Below are 21227 nucleotides of genomic sequence, written 5' to 3' on the forward strand. Positions count from 1 at the left end.
ACAGCCCAGAAAGCCAACTGTGCCCTGGGCTGCATCAAGAGCAGGGTGGCCAGCAGGTCAGAGGAGGGGATTCTCCCCCTCTGCTCTGCTCTCATGAAAACCCACCTGTATTTCTGTGTCCAACTCTGGGCCTTCAGCATAAGACAGACATGGACCTGCTCACGTGGGTCCAGAGGGGGCCATGAGGATGATCAGGGGGCTGGAGCAGCTCCCCTGCGGGGCCAGGCTGAGAGAGTTGGGGTTGTTCAGCCTGAAGAAGAGAAGGCTCCGGGGAGACCTTATAGGGGCCTCCCAGTGCTTAAAGGGGGGACAGGAAAGATGGGGAGGGACTCTTTATCAAGGGGTGTAGGGATAGGACCAGGGATAACAGTTTTAAACTGAAAGAGGGTAGGTTTAGATTAAATTTAAGGAATAAATTCTTTATTGTGAGGGTAGTGAGGCACTGGCACAGGGTGCCCAGAGAAGTGGTGGCTGCCCCCTCCCTGGAAGGGTTCAAGGCCAGGTGAACATAGCAGGGGAGTTGGAACAAGGTGATTTTCAGGGTTCCTTCCAACCCAAAATGTTCTATGGCTGAACAAGTGATAACCTACAACCTTATCACCAGGCAATATCAATGCCATACCTTCTCCATCTCCCACCTCTCTACCCACTCTCAGACAGTCTATGCTTGGATGTCAGACTACAAGCTTAAATTAAGGATCATGATTTACCAGGAAAACATTTTTCTACAGAAACTAGCACAGTGTCTTTCCCTAAGTGTATCTCCCCCACCAAAATAAAGACCTCATCAGACCCACTGCATATGTTATTTGGGAAACCTGAAATGTTCTCAGTTTTAGAGGTGGACATCTTCATGAAGTTTCTGCAATTTATGGGTTAGACAAGGTTGGGGGTAAATATTCCTTGTATACAGCTCCATAAATGTACTTTCTGCTTATCTCAGAAATAAATAACACTGTTGCTATTCAGATAATTTACTGCTATTGTATTACATCTGTCAAGCTAAAGATCTAAAAAAACTTTAAAAAAATATTTTTATTACATTTACATTTAATTTCCTATTGCTTATACAACTTACTGGTCTTGCGAAAAAAAGTGTCCTTCAATTAGTCATATACAGGTAAAAGATACTGTAAAGTCATTTAATTTATTTTCTATTTCTTAGTATTAGTATCTTTCCAAACAACCTATTGCTTTGCAAACATATGAAATTATATTAAAAAAAGATTGTATTACAATCTATTAATAATATAACTGCAGTGCCATAAAACATGAGTTCTAGTATCATAGGAAAGTTTGTTTTTTCTTACAAAATACAATTACATTATACAATAAAGGACAAAAGTACACATCCTCTGGCCTTTGCTTCTCCTCTCCCATGTATTTTAAGACATTCCTGCGGCCTTAAAATTTGAAATAATGAAGATTTTGCCCAGTTGGGGAGATTGCCATGTATTAACATTTTATCTATTTACTCTACGATTTGGGGTGATTTTTTTTTTTTTTAAAACACTTAGAGTACTTGAAATAATACCCAACTTCAGCCTAAATTTTATGGTTATAGATGTGGTTCGGTATCTCTTTATGTTCCTGCTTTTAAGACATTTATATTTTAAGAAGTAATCACAGGCAGCATATTGTGCCTGATCTAATGTCACTAATGGAACTTAAATGGTTCTTTTTTGCAATTTAGTTACTTCCCTTTTTTTTAAAAAAAAAAAATCTAATACTTTGTGGGGCTGATAACAGTAACCAAGAAACCACCTGCAATACAAAACAGACCTTAAGCACGAACAAGCATTAAATAATCTCTGGTTACCCATTACTTCAGCAACTCCTACCTCCCTCAAACTTTTAATTAACACACAGAAATGTAGAAGAAGAGAATATGAAATAAAATATTCATATGTTTATGTAACCCTCCCAATTTCTAGAATGCTTCCAACTTTTTCAAGGAAACTAGTTGGCTTCTCACTCCTGTAACATTAGGTGGTGGCATTACACCTCAAGGTACATAATGAGAAGTTTCGTATTACAGCAGAACTTGGAAAACCCATTGTGTTATCACTACCCATTAGCTTTGAAATTAAATAATTTTTAGCCAGAAGCACAAGCCATAAATAAATGAGTACTGTCCATAGTAAAACCTTACTGCCTTAAACCTTACTGCCAAGAGTGGGAGATATATTATAAAAGGCAGCATGTTATCTTCTAAAAGTAGTACTTTCTACTGCTTCTAGAAGCATTCTTTCACTAATTTCTTGATTGAGTATATGGAAGTGAGCAAAAGTGGCAGGGTGTGGGAATAGGCACCTGACTATAAGCCTGTAAGGACATCAGCACAGTGAAAGGTTAGGAGATTGCTCCTCCATGGTTAATGCAGCCCAGGATGAAAGGAGAAGCCACAGCCTTGAGAAATGATCAAATCAGAGGGAAAAGAGAACTGATTTTTCTGCTTGGACAAATGGGGATTATCCTCATCAAAACAAGGAAAGAAATACAAGCTACCAGAAATTTTCAGGGGGGAATAAATGGGCAAATTAAATCTCTTCATGGAAAATGTTTGTGTTGCCCCTCTGGACTCAGTGAAGAGAATTTCGGATCCTTGTCTTAGCTGTTAGCCTGGGGCAATACAGCATCATGAGAGAAGGCAGATTTAAAAGCAGGACTATCTTAAGTTATTAAAGGCACAAGGTTAATACTGACAATATGCTTGGGGACTAAGACACTTCAGAAATCAGCATCACATTTAACTCCACTGGATGAACTTTACTTAGAAAATGAAATTATCAAAAAAAAACCAAACATGTGTATTTAGTGAATACCTGAAAGGAGTCAGGAAAGCCATATTTCAACCTACAGATTTTTGCTGTTATTATCTCATTTCACTCATGTTTGCATATTTCTTTGAAAAGCATTTAAATATACAAGAAAATATTATGATGTGTGTGTTGTTTAGGTGGTCTAACTACAAACCTCTAAAGTTTTAGCAATTTAGTTTTGAATGCAGTGAGTGGGGGCAAGCTTCTACATAAAGCATGTCCTGGGTTGAGCGAGTGGTGGAGTTTTTTTGGTGGCAGGGGAGGGGGCTATAGGGGTGGCACCCTGTGAGAAGCTTCTCGAAGCTCCCCCAGCTCCAAGCCAGCTCCACTTCTGTTTGGGAAATTGAGCCCATCACCTGCGCCTCTGCAATAACGTATTTAAGAAGGGACGTGGTGATGGGCAGTCGGACTTGTGAGGAGGAGTTACTGCAGCTGTGTGAACACCAAGGTCAGTGGAGGAACAGAGGAAGAAAAGAGGGGGGAGGTGTGCCAGAGCAGAGACCCCCCTGTATCCTGTGGGGAGGTGGCAGGGCGGCCCCCGCCTGCCACCCATGGAGATCTAGGGTGGAGCAGACACTGATTTATGGCCTGTGGCTTCTGCTTGCATGATCAAGGTGCTGTGCCTGAAGAAGGCCGGGGTCATGTGGGAAACAGTAGCCCTGCTGCTGTAATTCAGTGCTGGGAGGATTGCAGCATGCGGGGGTGTCCCACGCCAGAGCAGCTCGGGAAGGGCTGCAGCCGTGGGAGGGAATCCAGTTGGAGGAAGTTAGTGACCCACGACAGAGCAGTGTGGGGAATGCTGCAGCCTGTGGGAGGATCTCACGTTGGAGAAAGTTTGTGGAGGACTGTCTCCTGTGAGAGGGGGACCACAATGGAGCAGGGGGAACAAGTTTCGGACACTCCCCTCACCGAAGATGAAGGAAGTGGCAGCAGTGACTGCACCCCCCATTCCCTGCCCCTGAGCCACTGGTGGTAGGAGGTAGAGATATCAGGAGCAGACCTGAGCCTGGGAAGAAGGGAGGGGTGGGGGGAAGGTGTTCTCAAGATGTGGCAATGCTTCTCACTGTCCTACTCTGTTACGTGTTGTTAGTGTCTGTAATAAATGTATGCTCTTTTTTTCTTCCCCTAACGAGTCTGCCTTTTGCTTGTGACCATAAAGGGGGATTTTTCCCCATCCCAGTCTTATCTCAAACCCCAAGCCTGGCTCTCTGTCCCTTCTTACTGCCAGAAGAGAAGGGAGAGAGAGTGGCTGCGTGGTGGTTGGCTGCTGACCAGGCTCAAATCACAACAAAGTACAACTGTAATTTGCATTCCTTGACATGTTTGGTGTTGGAGGTAGCGTTCACTTATGAAAAAGGTACAAACAATAAGGTGAGATGAAAGAGGAAAGAAAATAGTTTGCATGCAATTGTATCTCTCTTTGCTTTAGCCACATATTAAACAAGTATGACCCTTAGCAGGACTGAAGAGAAGAAATGTTGTAGAACTGAACTTTAAGACTATAACTAGGACTTCATGCCTAACAAACTGTCCTATCACTCCCAATGTGATGAGAAAGGTCTTCACAGTTTGCCAAGGCATTTTCAAGGACTGGTTGTAACCACAGGAAAAGCTACCACATTCTAAGTGTCTCTGCAGAATCAAAAATCTTCCCTTTTACTTTGGTCAGATTATAAATTAGTTTTTGTATAGTAGCTGTTAAATTATGAATTTAATATGTTCCCACACTGTGATAGCTAGGTACTATGAAGCATTAGTTTAACATTAAGAACAAACAAAAACCAAAACTAAAAAAACCCCCAAAACCTGACTTCATATTTGTAGCTACTAACTTGATATAGAATAAAAGATAAAAACAAAAACGACAAAACAAAACAAAAATACAGGGGTACCTAAGAATCCCACATTTACTGTGCTAACCTGTAATACCATAAACAAGTAGCAGAACTGCATTTTTAATTTGAAATCAATGTAATTTAAATTAAGTATTTTAAATAGTACAAGAATAATGAAATTGAGAATTCTATTAAATAAATATTTTCAGGAATGAGAAATGTGTTCTCAAACCTACTTTTCAGTCGAATTTTCTGCAAAAAATATTTTCCCCACAAAATGCAGTGTTTTGTTTTAACATTGACAGCACCAAAAAAATCAGAAGTCCCTAATTATAATCAAATATAATGGAATTCAAGTAGAGTTTATGAATAGTGGCTTATCAAAAACCATACTATTTATATCAGTAATAGATACATAAGTAAAAATCCATTATTAATTCCACTGCAGTATTCCTCTTGTTAAAAAAAAGTTTATAATATGAAACTAAACAATTAAACACAACTTGAATTTGTGAGATTAAAAAAATAAAACTCAACACTTCTGAAGTGATTTTATTTAACATTTGAATGCAGTAAGCCTTTCCCAAGAGAATTTCGTAAGAATTCACATTCTTTCCCTACAAGTCAAGGAAACAGCCACTGCCTTCTGCTCCATCACTCATTACACTATGGGTAATGGGATTTGAAAAAGTGTAGAAAAGAACAAAAATCTTGTCTTTTTTCCATGGGAAACAACATCAGTGAGGACTTTTTTTGTTGAGAATGCACTAGAATAATGAGGATTGCCTAAAATATTAAAAATAGAATAATCTAACAGATTTCTGAATGACCTCATCTTCCTTGTTCCTTTAGATTGCTCTGATATTAAAATAATTCAGTTTAAAAAGTTGTCTAGTCTCTGTTTGCAAGAAATCATCAAATGTGCATAGTCTATTAATTTTCAGATATATATGTGAAGTAATTATGTTCAGCTACAATAGCCACAGATAAATGTGTGAAACCATCTATATATTTTGTATTGGCTCTTACAACAGAGAACACTGTTCTTCATGTAAATCAGCAGAGTCATCTTAGATTTCCAAGAAAAATAACAAGTATTTGAAAAACTAATTTAAATATGAAAGAACATTTAATAAATTAAGTGATGTATTTCACATGAATGTATATAAATATTCTCATAGGGAAAGATTGCCCTCACTACAGAAATGCAAGCTGGTTTTCATTTTGGTTACCATATAATCAGCACATGATGGCTTTACCTCAGTTACAATCTAATCGATTCAGGCACAGATATCATCAACGCTTTTAGTATACTCTCAGCAGTATAAATATTTTTTTTCTAAATAAAATAAGGCAAACTTTGAGAGAAACCAGAGCAGCAGGGAACGTTTTTTCAGTGAGATCCTAGCAGCAGCCGTATTAGAGATGCCAGGTGGGTGGCACAAAACGCTGGGTCACACCGACATCCAACACCCACCTCCCTTCCTGTAGCAGCAGCACCTTCACCAATGCAGAGAGTAGACCAATACCTATGCAAATACCCATACTCAAACAGACAGTGTGCAGGAAACAAAAGCCACAAAGGCATACACTCTGGAGCAGGACACAGCAGTGTATCTTTTGTAGCTTATGTTGTAGCTGAAGTCAAGTTCAAAGAGAAAGTGGAGAGGAGAAGACCTTCAGGCTTTGTGGCTGGTGCAGTATTTGATCAGAACCCAACTACGTGGTTGAAAGGCAAGGGCTGGTTTAACAAAGAAAGATGTAATTTTAACACAAAAAAAAAAGCAGTCCCGAATCTCCAGGAATATGCACAAAATGCAAGACCTCGCACAAGAGTGTCCATAGATTTGTCCTAAAACAAATCTCTTAAATCTTAGCAGAGCAATATACAGAATGAAATAAAAAACTGTTTGGCTTAGCAGATAAAACAAACAGAAATAATCTCATAAGACACTGCTCTCCACAAAATCAATTCATTTTCAAATATCCATCACTGCAGTTTTTTAATGTAAACTTCGGTGCTTTCTACTTGGCATCTTCATTATTACACGTAATATGTGTTATTCCATGATAGCATGCCAGCCTGCATTTGAACCTCAAAATATAACCAGAAGACCTCTTGCCTTTACTGCAATGGACACCAAGAGTATTTATTTCAACTCTGACCATCACAATATTCTGCATGTGACCACAAGGCGAGGAGAGGATGAAGCATGACCCCACACACACTGCCTGAGACAGGACTGGGACTTCCCATCACAAAAGGTCTGAAGATTTCTCTGATCCTTTTAGTTATAGGAATTTTGCTTTAAGAGTTGTACACAGACTATTAAAACCAGCTTGAGAGGAAACAGAATTCATGCTGCAGCTACACCCAGAGGTTTGGGTTTTTTCTTCACAATGTCTACATTGTGCAGAAGAATAACGAAACAAATACATACGTATATATATGCAAAATTATTCCTAACCAGAAAACTATGAGAGTTCAATTTTGAACTTTTTTTTTTTTTTAAGGCAAAACTTGGTGGAATATATTCTTGGTTAAGAGGCGACCACTCATGCAAGTAAAATGCACACACACACGAAGTTATAGAAAATTCTCATAACACTAGTCAATGATAATTTATACATTTTTTCAGCACCATATTTCATGCTAGCCGGTTACACAAGCTTATTTGGTGAACGTGTTAATTTTACATTACAGCTTAATACTAAAGACATGTCAAAAGGAGCCCAATACCTTTCTCTGCTTTGCTGCATTCTTCTGGTTTTGTCATATTTAATAATTCTTTGGAAACAGTTCTGAGACCCTTCACAAACCAATCCAAGCATGCAAAGTAGACATATGATGACCAGATGGCCCATACTCTCATACTTCAATATCCATATGTTTCAAGCGTATTTTTCAGATTGCTGCTAAAGGGTTGTGGTTTAGAGTGTCAAAGATTCTAGATTGGCAGGAAGAATCTTTACAAATACAGGAAAAAAAACCTCTCACTATAGAAGTATCTCACTAAGCACACATTAATTAGGAACTAAGCTGATCTGCTACATAACTCTGAGGTATCAAAAAATTTCAGTTCTCTGATGTCCTGCTGATAATCCTACTATTTTTTTTTTTTTTAACTGTTATTGGAAGAACAAGGCAGAGTTAAATTATTCTTATGATTGGATTCTTTTAATTGACAATATTGGACACAGAATTGATAATTGAAAAATATTAATATAAAATAAATGCCTATTAATTTTGGTGATCCATTTATCTCTAAATTAAAAGCCAACTATATTGCAGAAAAAGACTTCAAACCACAAATGAGGCATCAATATTCTACAAATCATTAAAAACTTTTGAGCCATAGAGAAATAGCATACTTTATTTAGTACTGAACATTATACAAGAATGTGAAGAATGTAAAAATTTCAGTAAGAGTAATTAAAAAGATTGTATATATTTTATAGAATCAAAACTCCATCTTAACAAAAGTTTAAAAAATATTTATATCTTTATTTCAGAAAAGCTTTTCTGAACTCACAAATCACAGGACTGGTGATAGGTGAAACATGAAGTACTGGTATTCAGGAGGCCAAGGTCTGCAAGGAAATTAGACTCTTAGGCCAAGTGATGTAACTGGGAAAAAAATTACTTCCTTTAGTTTTTTGTGTCTTATGAACGATAAAGCCATGTTCCTTGGATTGGTAGTATTTATCCCTTATGATCTCATTAGTCTCTCACGGAACATGAGCAGCATTTGGCATTTATTGCATGATGGCTTACCCAGAGTCCATTTAACAAAACACTAGCAATAATATAAACACATCTGGAATTAATTCCTGATCCCATTCCCACCAACAGAAATTTTTGTTATGAAAGCTGTAAGTATGACAAGGCAAGATACATTTAAATTGTTCACTATGATTTTACCCATTTTGTGGTTAACTAAGAAAATCAATGATTTAGTTCACTGAACCAATATGGATGTCCCTAGCTCTCTCTACAGTTGATGAAGAAATTTTTTAGAACATTATGTAGCTGATCACACGGAAACATCTCTTTTACGGTGATGCTAATTAAACCCTAGTTTTCACTCAGTTTACAGACCAGATCTACAGCAAGTCCAAAGGGAATGTAACATGTCTAACTAAACTAATACACTGATCACATCTTATTTATTTACAAAATCACGTGGTTTAAACTGAAACACTTCTACTTTGGCAAGCTGGAAATGCAGAAGTAGAAACACATGCCCAAGGGTCTTGGAGAGTAAATATCTTTGAAAAAACCCACATATTAAAGCAATACATTTATAAACATGTAAATATTTGTCAGATAGGTCAATAGTTCAAAACAAAAAAGATGGTATGGCAATAACCCTCCAATTTGTTACTTATGAGACTAAGGCACCAGTCTACCCATGATGGGCCTATCATGAATAAAAGAACATTAGAAAGAAAAACAAAATCTTTAGCTCAGCCTTATACAGTGAGGGAAGTACTGTGGCACTAAAGAAGAAAGAGGCCCAGGAAAGTCTTGGACAGTGGGGCTTCTACCTTAATTGACATGAGAGAGGATAGACATTGTGGGATAGACACTAAGACATAACAAGTCTCCTCTTCCTTTTCTGAAGTAGAATATGCTTGGACATGTGTCTGGTCCCTAGAAGACTTTCACCTTACCCCTTGTCATTGCTTGTCCTCTGGACATGAATCATGTTCAAAAACTCCTAGGTTTCACGACTGGCAAGTCAAGCTACAAGAACTCAAACACTCATGAAAATTATCTATGACAGGGCTTGAAGAACAGTGAGTAAGGTCAACATGGGCTACAGCTACTTTCACTGATACGGAAATGATTATTGTATTAGGACTTTTCAGCACTCCATTTTTGTACAAACCATTGTGTTGGTATATATTAATAAACAGACTCAATCTGGACCTCTTCCATTGAGGTACAATTATTTCTATCTGTACTCTGCCGTATATTTCAATAGCATTCAAATAACAGCAAATATTAGCATCTGTAAATCCCCAGTTGTGACTATTCCACTGCTTAATGTTCCACTTTTCTATTTCTAAAAATGCTATGTATTGAAAATTATATTTATAATTACAGTGAATAGCTTTATTCCTTTCTGAGATAATCAAAATATTAAGATATGTATAAGCATTTATGAGTACATTCAATCCTTTTTAAATAAAAAGAAAGCTATTAAATAGTGTTATAGAAATATATGTAATGAAAATTATCTGTAACATTAAAACTAATATCAGTAAGACATCAAAGACAAAGAAATGAAGTATATTTTTCATCCAATAGACATAAAAAATTGACTAATTGTTCTTAAGCACAAATTTTCAGATGTGACATGATTTATGGTTTTATACTTCTTTAATTTATGTATTCTGAAATCATGAAATGCTAAGTGATTTTTGGAAAGGAAAATGGTCAAAGAAAGCATCAAACACTATTCATCCCAAAGTCAAAACACTCCAGGTCACTTCTATTTCTTACATTTAGGTATTAACTCTAAGCATTTAACTAATTATAGTGCTCCACTAGCATCTAACATGGTACTTAGTATACAAAAAAAAAAAAAATTGCAAACACTGTGACAAAATTTTCAAAATCTGTGTCAAATTCAGTCCTCGTCTGTAATAATTCATGCAGCTTAATCAAGATTATATAACCCACTACACAGTAACAGGGTTTTGCATAGGGGTCTAATACTCGAGTAGTCTACTAGAAGGATGTTGAATGATGCGATCTGTAACTGAATTTCTTTTTTTCCCCACAGTTGTATCACACTGGCAACTCAGTCATACATGGATCAATTTATACTTCAAACTAGTTCTTCCCCCAAAGGAACAGGCAGCTACACTAATGTGGAATATCTCTGATTTGCTCTCCAAGTGCATTATTTTGTTTCAGACGATGGAATTCAATCTCTCTTTTGGGGGTGGGGGGTGGGTGTGTCCTAAAAAAAAAAAAAAAAAAGAAAGGCAAAAAAAGAAAAATAAAAAATTCCACCCTCAATGTCATTCCACACTTTCTGCCCACCAATTCCATCTGTCTCCTCTGTTGATGCCGCCACCTAACTTTGAATCTTTAATAAATTTAAACAGAATACTACACTTTTTGTGCCAAAGCTATTACTGAAAACATTAAACAATATTGGTTCCAAGATGGATGCTCAGGAACTCTATTAAGAAATCTTTCAATACATTCTGCTTCCTCATTTTAACATGATTTATTCTGAGTCAGGTTTATCAGTCCATTTTATGCTTATTTTCTGGAAAGCATACAGAAATATAAAAAAAATTCTATACCCTGGCTTGAAAACCACTTGCTTGTATACATAGCCTACAGTTGATTTACTAAATGACAATAAAACAGATAAAACAACCTTACTGTGCTAAAAGTTACTGCCAATATATGACATTGTTAAATTAAAAATTAATTGCCTGAAGAAAGATGAAGAAATGCATACATGCGTAATTCAGATTTTTTATTTAGTGTTGCTTAATAATTTACGGCTTGAGTAAGAACATGCCGCCTTCAGCATAAAAATGCTAATTGCATTAAAGAAGAAACAATCCCCAAAGCACAGAAGCAAGCATTACAACTTGTTAGCCAAAAATTAATACTCAGCAATATAAGTCATTTTTATTAACTTACTCTACAGTTGTAATGGTCGCACAATTACAATTAATAAGGAACTATTCTCTGAGATTCCAAATAAGTAACTGAAGTAATTCCTAGTTAAGTAAAATATTTTGTGGCTTCAGTGACTGAGAAACAGAGACTGAAGCCTGGAATGAGAAGCTACCACAATTTCCTAGAGCTTTTTGCAGCACTTTTACAACTTCTGCTTTATATACTACCCACTGTTGTATTTTAGTACAGATATCAGTAAGCAATGACCATTACAGCACAAGACCAATGAAACTTTTCTTTTTTTCCCCTCTATAGCTGAAGAAACATCAGGTCCATCAAAATACTTCCTTAGTTTTGAGTGCATTGACATTCATTTTTTCAACTCAGATACTTTTAAGTGACAATTTCCTTTAGAAGTTTTGTGGAATTTTCACGTTCCCCTTTTTTAAAATAAAACAACCTGACAAAACTTTTCAGAAAAAATACGTAAGTCACACTGCATTTCTGGCAAAAACATTTCAATCCAAAAATGTCTCCTTTGTCTCTCTGTAGCAATTAAGTGATGCCCTACATTAAAACAACAAAACAACAACAAAAAAAAAGCAACTGCCATCTTGCAGTAGAAGAGTCTCATCTTCCTCTGCACCCAAATCATACACATTAATGTCTTATTTTAACTCTTAATTTTTGTCACCCCAGTGAAAAATGTAGTGTGCATCCAATATGCAGTGTGCATAAAATAGGTGTACAGAGCCCATGTCATGTCAGTGGACTCACATTATGTTTGGGATTCTAAACCGCTGGTAGGACTATGTGAAAGTCTCCTGTCAAAACTGCACTTCACTGAGAGCATCTCAATGTAAGAGTTTCTTCCACTACAAAAATAGAGAATCATGTTATTGGGGTGCCACTGGGACAAGACAAAGAACGCAGTTGAGAGGAAAATAGTTAAAAGATGGAAAAATACCTCAAGAGCAATTACACATAAGACACAACCCACCATGTCCCTGTGTGATTTTGGCTGGGATACCTGTAGTGAAGCTGACTGCTTTCACCATAAGGGAAGACCACAGTGCTATGAAATACCTTGCCTAACAAAGATTAGAATTACAAGATACCATATACAACTAAGTAGATAATCAGACAGCTTTTCCATAACAACATATTTCAGTTTCCAAACAAAAAAATTGTGTCTTGAGGAGTGCATCTGACTATTCTCAAGAAGAGTTGCTCTTTACAGGGAGATTTTAATTTTTGAAAGGGCAAAATTTTGTCAAAACTTTTCATAAAATGTCACAATTACAAAGTTCAATTCAGAAAAGGATATGAACAGTTTAAACTTTGATTTCATTACTTGGTCAGTATAGAGATTTTATTTCCCATCAGAACACAGTACTGTAGAGAATGATGACCAAATGAACTTTCCCCTTGTTTGTGTCTCACCTAATTAAGTTTATAATTATAAACAGCTTCGGGCTGCTATATTTAGACTCCTGTTGATTTTGCCATTGTTGTATCACACACAGCTCTCTGCTCACTGTCCATTCACACAGAGGTTGCACACAGTCTGTCTTTTAAAACTCCTGGCAAGTGGGTAGCAGTGGAAGTGTTCAAAACCAGTGTAAAATTATGCACGTTTATAACTAATTTCTAATCAGTCTTATTTTTAAAGGAAGACTAAACTTATCACTTACCTTCTTTTCCTTAAGAGCACAACTTATACACAACCAAGACATTCCACTTCAAATGTTTGTGGCATTTCAATTAAAAGCAGTTCTATACAATTGCTTCCTAATCAAATGTCATCCTTGTTATGGAAATAGTGAAAAATTTTTCAAGATTAATTTTAAATTATGTGCATGCCTGTCCTCTATAATTACATTTGCATATGCATTGCTGTAATTAGACCAGTGGCTTTAATATGAATCAGAAATTGTTACTGTGCACATTCTCAGGTTTAACTTCTTAAAAGTGTCATGATGGTTACAAAGTGGCACAGTAGTTTTGATTTACACAGCTCATTTCAAGCAGGGCCAGTGGGGATATATTTCCTCTGCAGTGACATGGTAACCAGTGCAGAGAAGAGTCAACTGTTCATAAACTACCAAAAAGTAAAGATCAAGCAAGGATGGGTGACTGGCCATTTTCAATATGGCTAGGGTTTGAAATTTGTTGTAAAGTGGTTGAGATTGAATACTCTTTCCTCATGCACTTTCTGAAGAGCAATCCACTGCATTTTCCTTTGCCTTTGTACCAATTTGAGACCTGTTATCATTGACTTTTCTGGGTTCTGCTAGGCATTTGGAGTTTATACATTCAATTAATCCCTCTCCTTTCCCTTGCTGTGTCACTGTGTCAATGACCACCATTTTCCAGCCCATTTCTTTGCTCACTTTTGTCAGCAGATGAGTTGGAAAACAAACAAACAAAACCCCCAGACAAACAAACAAACAAAAAAAAAACCAAACAAGCAAAACAAAAACAAAAAAACAAACAAAAAACAAACAAACAAACAAAAAAAAAACAACAAATACCAATGCTGGAGTTTAAGACATGAGATAGTTTGCAATTATTCCCATTGCATATCATAGATTCAAAGAATCATAGAATGGTTTGGGTTGGAAGGGACCTTAAAGATCATCTAGTCCCAACCCCCCTGCTGGAACACCTTCCACTAGACCAGGTTGCTCAAAGCCCCATCCAACCTGGCCTTGAAAACAAGTCAGAACTGCACTAACACTTTTGTTTTTAACCGTTAACGTGACACTGTGAAGAAGGTAGTAAATGTACATGGTTTTCTAGTAGTCTTTACTCTGGTATGATTTCATGTGTGTTAGCAAATTCCCAGCGGAGAAGATGAGGCACAGTATTGTATAGGGACAGTAAAAAGCAAAAAAATAACATCCTACCTTTCCTTTAGTACAATAGAATACTACAGAAACACTTTGAGGGTGTCACAGCATGGATTGCTCTGAACCAACAGTTCTGAATTTTTTACAAAAGGAAGTCCTTTGGGAGAAGACTTAGTAAATGGAGTTAGTCCAAACTCTATGTTCAAAAAAATAACAGAAACAGATTTTTTGTTGTTCTTTTCTCCCTGTCTCTCCTGACACCTTTTTCGTCTCTTACTATCTGTATTTCCCAGCATCATTTACTGAGATCAGCGGAGTATATTCTTCTTCTAAACTTTAGATCCTTGCACAGTGCATGGCACATATTGGAAAGCCAATGTAAATTCCTGCTGCCCTAAATATGTAACATTAATTTAAAATATGCTCTCAGCAAGTTAAGTACAGAAATTATTTTGTTTGTACTTCTGGTATATAATGTACTTACCACTCTCCTAATATCTTGACCAAACTTCACTTCTCTTTAACATTTAGATCACAGAATTCCCAAACAAATTAACAAATTCAGGCCCGCAAAAAAACTCCCTTGAAATGCAATAGTGTTTCAGAGAATAACTAAACTACAGGAAAACATATACCCATCAATTCACATAGGCAATCAACTTCCAATCACATTTTTACATTTGTAAACCAAAACCCTTGTCTCATTTCTTTACATCTGTCCTGGCCAAAGGGCTGGCAACGAGGATCGTCTATGAGCAATGTAAGAGAACATATGTCAAGAGATACAGTGACTTTGCCATATGATGCAGAAGAGAGGTACACAACCTGTAACTGATCAGAACTATTAAAAATATACATGCACACAGAGAATTTATAAAATACATGATGGAGTGACACAATATAAAGCTCCTATGGGTATAAGTTAGAATGACAGCATTATTTCTAAGTGCCTGTATAACTTTTATATAACCACAGCACCAAGACTTCTACACATACTACATATTTTATAGCAAAACAGTTTTTCAGAAATTTATTATTTACTATGGAGTTTGGGATTTATTGGTCCTACTTTTCATATACTTTTGCCTGCAAAATACGTTCCTGCATCACTGTGATTCTTGTGGTATACACTTTGCAGTAGAAAAAAAGAGGGATAAAAAAAAATCATACATAACTTTAGAACCTTTTAAAAGTTACTTTATGTAGCTTTACTTTCCATAACCATATTATTTCAGTTTTAACGTCCGCTCTCATGTAACCAGCCTGGGGTACCAACAAGTAGGATTTTGTGAGCTCTTTTCAACAAATCATAGTCACATATTGGCCACTTCTTCACAACAGACATAAATCCAAAGGGTTTTTGTTCTTTTTCTAGTCAGTACTTACTGAAGGAAAGAACAATTTTAGTCCCCTCCTGCCATATCTACAGTTGTTTGGGATGAAAGTAAGTTATGCGTGGAAGCTAGTACATGGCCTCCTACTAAAATCTCAGCTCATTCTGATTGTCAGTAGTGCTTGACTAAATATCATCTGGCTCAAAGTTCATACCAAAATAATATATAAAATGGGAAAAAATGAGAGAAGAAACTAAGTCATCAAACTTTGTTTCACTTAAAAAGCAACACTGATGGGTCAGAGCACAGGTGAGGTTTAAAAATTCTTCATCATATGACTCTAGGCAGTATGAATACTCCCACTCCCTAAACAACTGTGCAGATACAAAGAGACATAATTCATATGCAAGAACAATTTCAGAATGACTGAGTCTATATCGGACACAGTAACACAGCCAGGAACTCATGCAGATTTCACAGTTCTGTGCAGCACTGTAAAGATTCTGACCTCAGAGGCAGACATATATGATTGGGAAGAAGGAGGTATAAGAAGCTGGATAAAAGTATGCATTTGTCTGAAGTCAACATTTAAGGAGGCAATTGTATTGCTGTACTAAAAAAGCAAAGATAAATTAAAGTTATTTATTAGAGTGTGTAGGCTGAGTATCAAAAGATACACAGCAAAAAATTCAATTATAAATACTACAGTGACAACAGAATGAAAGAAAATACTTTTCTAATTTGAAGGAACCTCATGTACTTCTGATCATTCTGGGGAACCGAATCTTTTATAAACCATATGACTCAATTAAAATATATACATAAACATACACATATAAATACAAACATAAAAGTTACTTCTTGCCACAGTTTGTCCTGACAGACACTTGTACTGACTCAACTCTCATGAGTTCAGATGATTTCTGTAATAACTTCACGCAATAGAATTTCCAAAGCAGAGCTACCAATACATGCAGTGAACAATCCTTCTTACCATGTTCTAATATACTTTGTGACTCTCACCATAACAAATAATCAGATTTGACTGGTTTCCCTTTATGGGCAGTCTTACAAAAGCAGTGAAAGCTGCACCATGAAGATCACATCATTGCCCTAAAAAACAACACAGTCATAATGGCTATATGTGCCTGGGGTATGTTATTGCTTATGTTAATATTTTATGTTCACTGACTCTATTTGTGATTTCCACTAAGGAGTGTGTTCTCAGTATCGCTTTGATTTGGTAGAATGAAAAAGAACCGTTCTATGGGGAGTATTCTCTGTTTTACAACAAGGAATGGGAGGAATTGGATGCTGTACTTACTGCTTAACACTCCAGATGCTTCAGCTGCAAGTGGATAGGAATAAGACCTCACTGTCACTCAGCAGGGAATCCCAGAAGCATCAGAGTTCCCCAGCAGCTGGCAGTTTCAGAGCAAATGGATCAGATCGCAGTGTAATTGAACACCAAAGCAGTAAAAAACCAAAATGGTTTAGATGAGACTATTAATTTCAGGATCACAAATCTTGCTTGCAAATACTGAAAGTGCAGTAAAGTAGAATTTCCAAACTTTGATTAAGAAAAGTAGTTATGTAAATTCACTTAAAAGAACTCAGTCAAGGGGTTTTCGGTGCAAAAATGTCATGCAGTGCCTGAATTACAGATCACAGAGTGCTGAGCTGAAAGCTGTATGCCTGCAAGGTGAAGTTTCAGAATAAACCAGAGAAAATGGCTCTTCACAGAGCCCATAAATAAGCTGTGGAACTCCTTGCTCTCAAGTGCTAGAGATGGTAAGAGGAGACTAACACATTCATGGTTAAAAAAAAAATTCAAATCATTAATAAACTTCAAGTGATCACCTTTGGCTCAGGAATTCACTTGGCAGTAAATTGTTTTACTGAAAGAGTAATGTAGTAAAGCATCATACATGAGATATGTTCTGTTCCTGTACCATTCCCTAGATATATGCTTCAAGCCACATAATACTTTGATCTGAGCCTGTAAAGATTTTATATTCTCCTGAAAAATAATACAATCACATTATAGATTTTGTACATAAAAATTTTCAGCTAGTAAACAGCAAATTCTAACTTAAAATATTTCCTAGAGGCAAGAGTATTCCAAGGGTTCATGTGGCAACAGAAAGAGAAGATCTCTAAAACTGATGTAAAAATTGAAATCATAGTGAAAACCATCTCAGAGACTACACATATCAGCTTGAGATCAGTAGAGTTACAGTACTCCTGAAAATCTCACCTGTACTATATGTTGATTGCCCAATAGAAACTTGAAATAATTCAAGGTACTGAAACAAAGTTAGAGAGAAATTCTGTTGCTTAATGTTGGCACTGCAAACGCCAGTTATCTGAATGACATGCAGTATGTTCTAGGCTTTATTTGGGGTCATAACTGTATGTCAAATATGTACACTCGCGACAATGAAAGAACATTTTCACATACAAGTATGTAAAATTTTTGTTTGTTTGTTGCTATTCAACTAGATCAAACTAAGACATCAAAACTTAGAGCTCTGATGGTGATGTTTTATCAACAGATACAACAAGATATATATATCAAGTAAATTTACACCATCTATAAAAATAATTATTTCTTGAGTTTTTCATCACATCCTTCTCTGTGGTTACATTGATGAGGCACTGGCGGGTATCTAGCACATTTTAAAAAATATAGTATTTTCTTTCTTCCATAGGAACAAGCTATGCAGTACTACTATATTAATGAAATAGTGTGGCAAGATCCAATTTTTTTTAAAATAAAAAGACTGCAGTGATTTCCATACTGTATATTTAAAATCACTTTACTCACATAACACAGAAGGCTTAGAAAAACTTGTGCCTTGGATTTGTATTCCTTTACATTTCACACACACACACAAAAAAATGTACAGTTAATATTTTGTCAGAAGTCAAGGAAATCAGCTAAGTCTTATTTTCCCATTATTTACACTGCATGTGGGTTTTACTATTATTAGGAAATTCTTGTCCTTCCTTCTGAAACAATTTGTTTACTTTCCTGAAAACATGCAGTTATGTACTTCAACAGGACAAACTGAAATATTATTATGTAACATAGTAAAATAAAATGTAAACAGATGCATTTTAATATTATACAATGCAGTATTCTATGGCTCATTAAACTATATTCATTACTAAGCTGGATCCATAGAAACAATTTTGTAGTTTTAACAATGTACCAGATGTCAGATGTTTGTTCTGTCAGATGCTTTTATTCTTTAGCCATTAGGAATTTACAATCAAGCTTGCCTCAGTAAACACGTGAATCTGGTCACATCTATCAAATTTGCTAGTATACATTAGAATTAAATTCTGAGACAGTAGTCAGGCCCCATTTCATTTTTTACAAACCTTTGTAAGATAAAGGACTTAAGTGGAAAATGGGGGGGGGGGGGGGGGGGGGGGGGGGAGGAATAAATCAAATCTATTCTAATCAAAACAGAATTTTTCTAATCCTTCTCTCTACCTACAACAAACAACAAACCTTGCCACATTGAATGAAAAAAGTTTCATTTGGAAAATATCTAACTGAAATTTTCTGCGAGTTTTCAACTATTTATCCCCTTTGAGTCCCCTTTTTTACCCTTCTACATACCAGAGGGGGGGGGTGGGTTGGGGCGGGGAAAGGCAAAACAAAACAACCCAGACAGACATTTGTCTCTGACATACAGCAACCAGAAAGGACTTCTGAAACGTAAGGAACTAAGTAACAGTAACTGCATCCATTGCAGACAGTAAGGTTGGTAGTTCCTTAGTTTCATTACAGCTGCTGAAAGATGTCTGTGTTAATGTAGTTGAGCAGGATCCTTCCCAAGCTGACAGACCTTCAATGTCAACTAGAAGCTCTGTCTCAGGGACCAAGGCACTGCTGCATATGTCCACAGAGAGGAGATGGGGAACACAATCTGCTCCCTCATAGAGGTCTCAGCCACACCATCTTGCTTCTGAGCAGCGCATGAAGCAATGCTGCCTCCTGAATTGTGAAGGAACAGCAACAGCAACCTCTATCAGCCCATCTCTCTGTTTTTTAAAGAGCTGGAAACACTGAGAAGACACCATGTGGAGGATCCCTGACCTGGGAGTAAAGATTGGTTTGTGTTCACTGTTACTCACATCCAAGTTCCTGCTGTAGTACTAAATGACCACATGCTGTAATGAATCGGATAGTCACTTCAGCAGCCTCAATGCTGGATTCAAAGAGCTATTTAAGCTATCTATACAAACAATTAACTACAGAGAGCCCTGTTCTATTATTTATGGCAACCCTAATGATTTTAGGCCTTTTCTAGTCTCCACTGAACAGAGTTGTGAAGCACTCCCACATTATCAATCTTAATAAAAGCACTGTAGCTGATAACCTAGAACCTAAGAAGTTTGCTTCAAATGCCAGACCTAATATTAGTTCCATTTTCCACTTATAAAATTTGGGCCTTGCAGCTAATGAACTACTTTTAATCCAACATCTTGAAATCTTCTGGTTTCACACAATGGAAAAGGTAACAAGCAGCCTACAATGATGCTACCCTGAATCCAAGTAAGCCTGTTCTACTTGAATTTTCTACTTTCCAAAGTAAAATGACACGTAGCTTTATGGACTGTTTTATCAGTACAATATGGTTTTAAGACTATCCCACCATTTATGTTGTCTTCTAACTGGTTTCAAAGGGATGGAAGTATGCCAAGGAGCTAAAATCAAATCACAGCTGCAAAACATCCCAGACTACTAAAAGCATCTTGAAATAATATTCTAAGAATCAAAGCAAAAACCTCAGTTGTGAATTTGTAAATTTAGCTTAAATCCAAACACATGCACACCTATTACTCTGCCTTTATTCTCAGTTCAGTGTGAGCTTGCTTCAGCTTAAGTCACTATTTCAGGAAGCAACTCAGGGAGGGGGCTTTCTTGTTTGTTTTTAAGCATATACAGACAACTTAAACATCTGCACTTCTTACCAGACCTTTACATCTTTTTAATCAATCCCAAAGATTTCATAACTCCCCTCTTGATTATCATGGCAAGGCATCCTCCCTTGCTTCCAGCAACCACAGTACTTGGCAACTTTGTCAAGGCTGACCACTGGAAAATACTATCTCCACCTGTACATCTACAAGAACAGTTCCCAGAGCAGGCAGTACAGCTCAGCAAAGACAGTTACTGGTAGTCCCTGACACCAAATGTAAGGATCACTGCAATAACAAGGATGGAGTTTCCTTCTTAGGCAGTTACCTTGACATCAACTTTAACTCAAGCCAGACCAAAATAAGTTTATTTACAGATATGCAAACCAGACACGAGAAAGGTGACTAAACCAAAACCATGCATAGCTTCTCTCAAAATTAAATCTTTTAGATCTCTCTCTTTCTTCCTATATCTAAGTACAAGGCTGTTAGAAACTTCTGGCAGTTCTGCAACTCTCTGCCCTGACACTGCATTTACAGAAGAGGATATGAATCTAGGAACCTTTGCTTCCTGTGGGCCTCAACCAGATCAAAAGAACTGACCCTTTCCAGAGAGATACTGCCTCTTCCCCATTAAATGTTGATCTTTAATCTGGTGACACATTTTAATCTGTCTATTGCGTAAGTTAATATCTGCTGTCTCCAACTTCAAGGTGTCTTTTGGATATAGTCTATTGAAATGGTCATCTGCCTATTTAGACCCAGAATATTGTTCCATTGTTTAGGTAATTAGTAAC

The sequence above is a fragment of the Tyto alba genome, unplaced genomic scaffold (assembly GCF_018691265.1).
Source record: "Tyto alba isolate M040663 unplaced genomic scaffold, T.alba_DEE_v4.0 Super-Scaffold_10, whole genome shotgun sequence".
Taxonomy (NCBI): domain Eukaryota; kingdom Metazoa; phylum Chordata; class Aves; order Strigiformes; family Tytonidae; genus Tyto; species Tyto alba.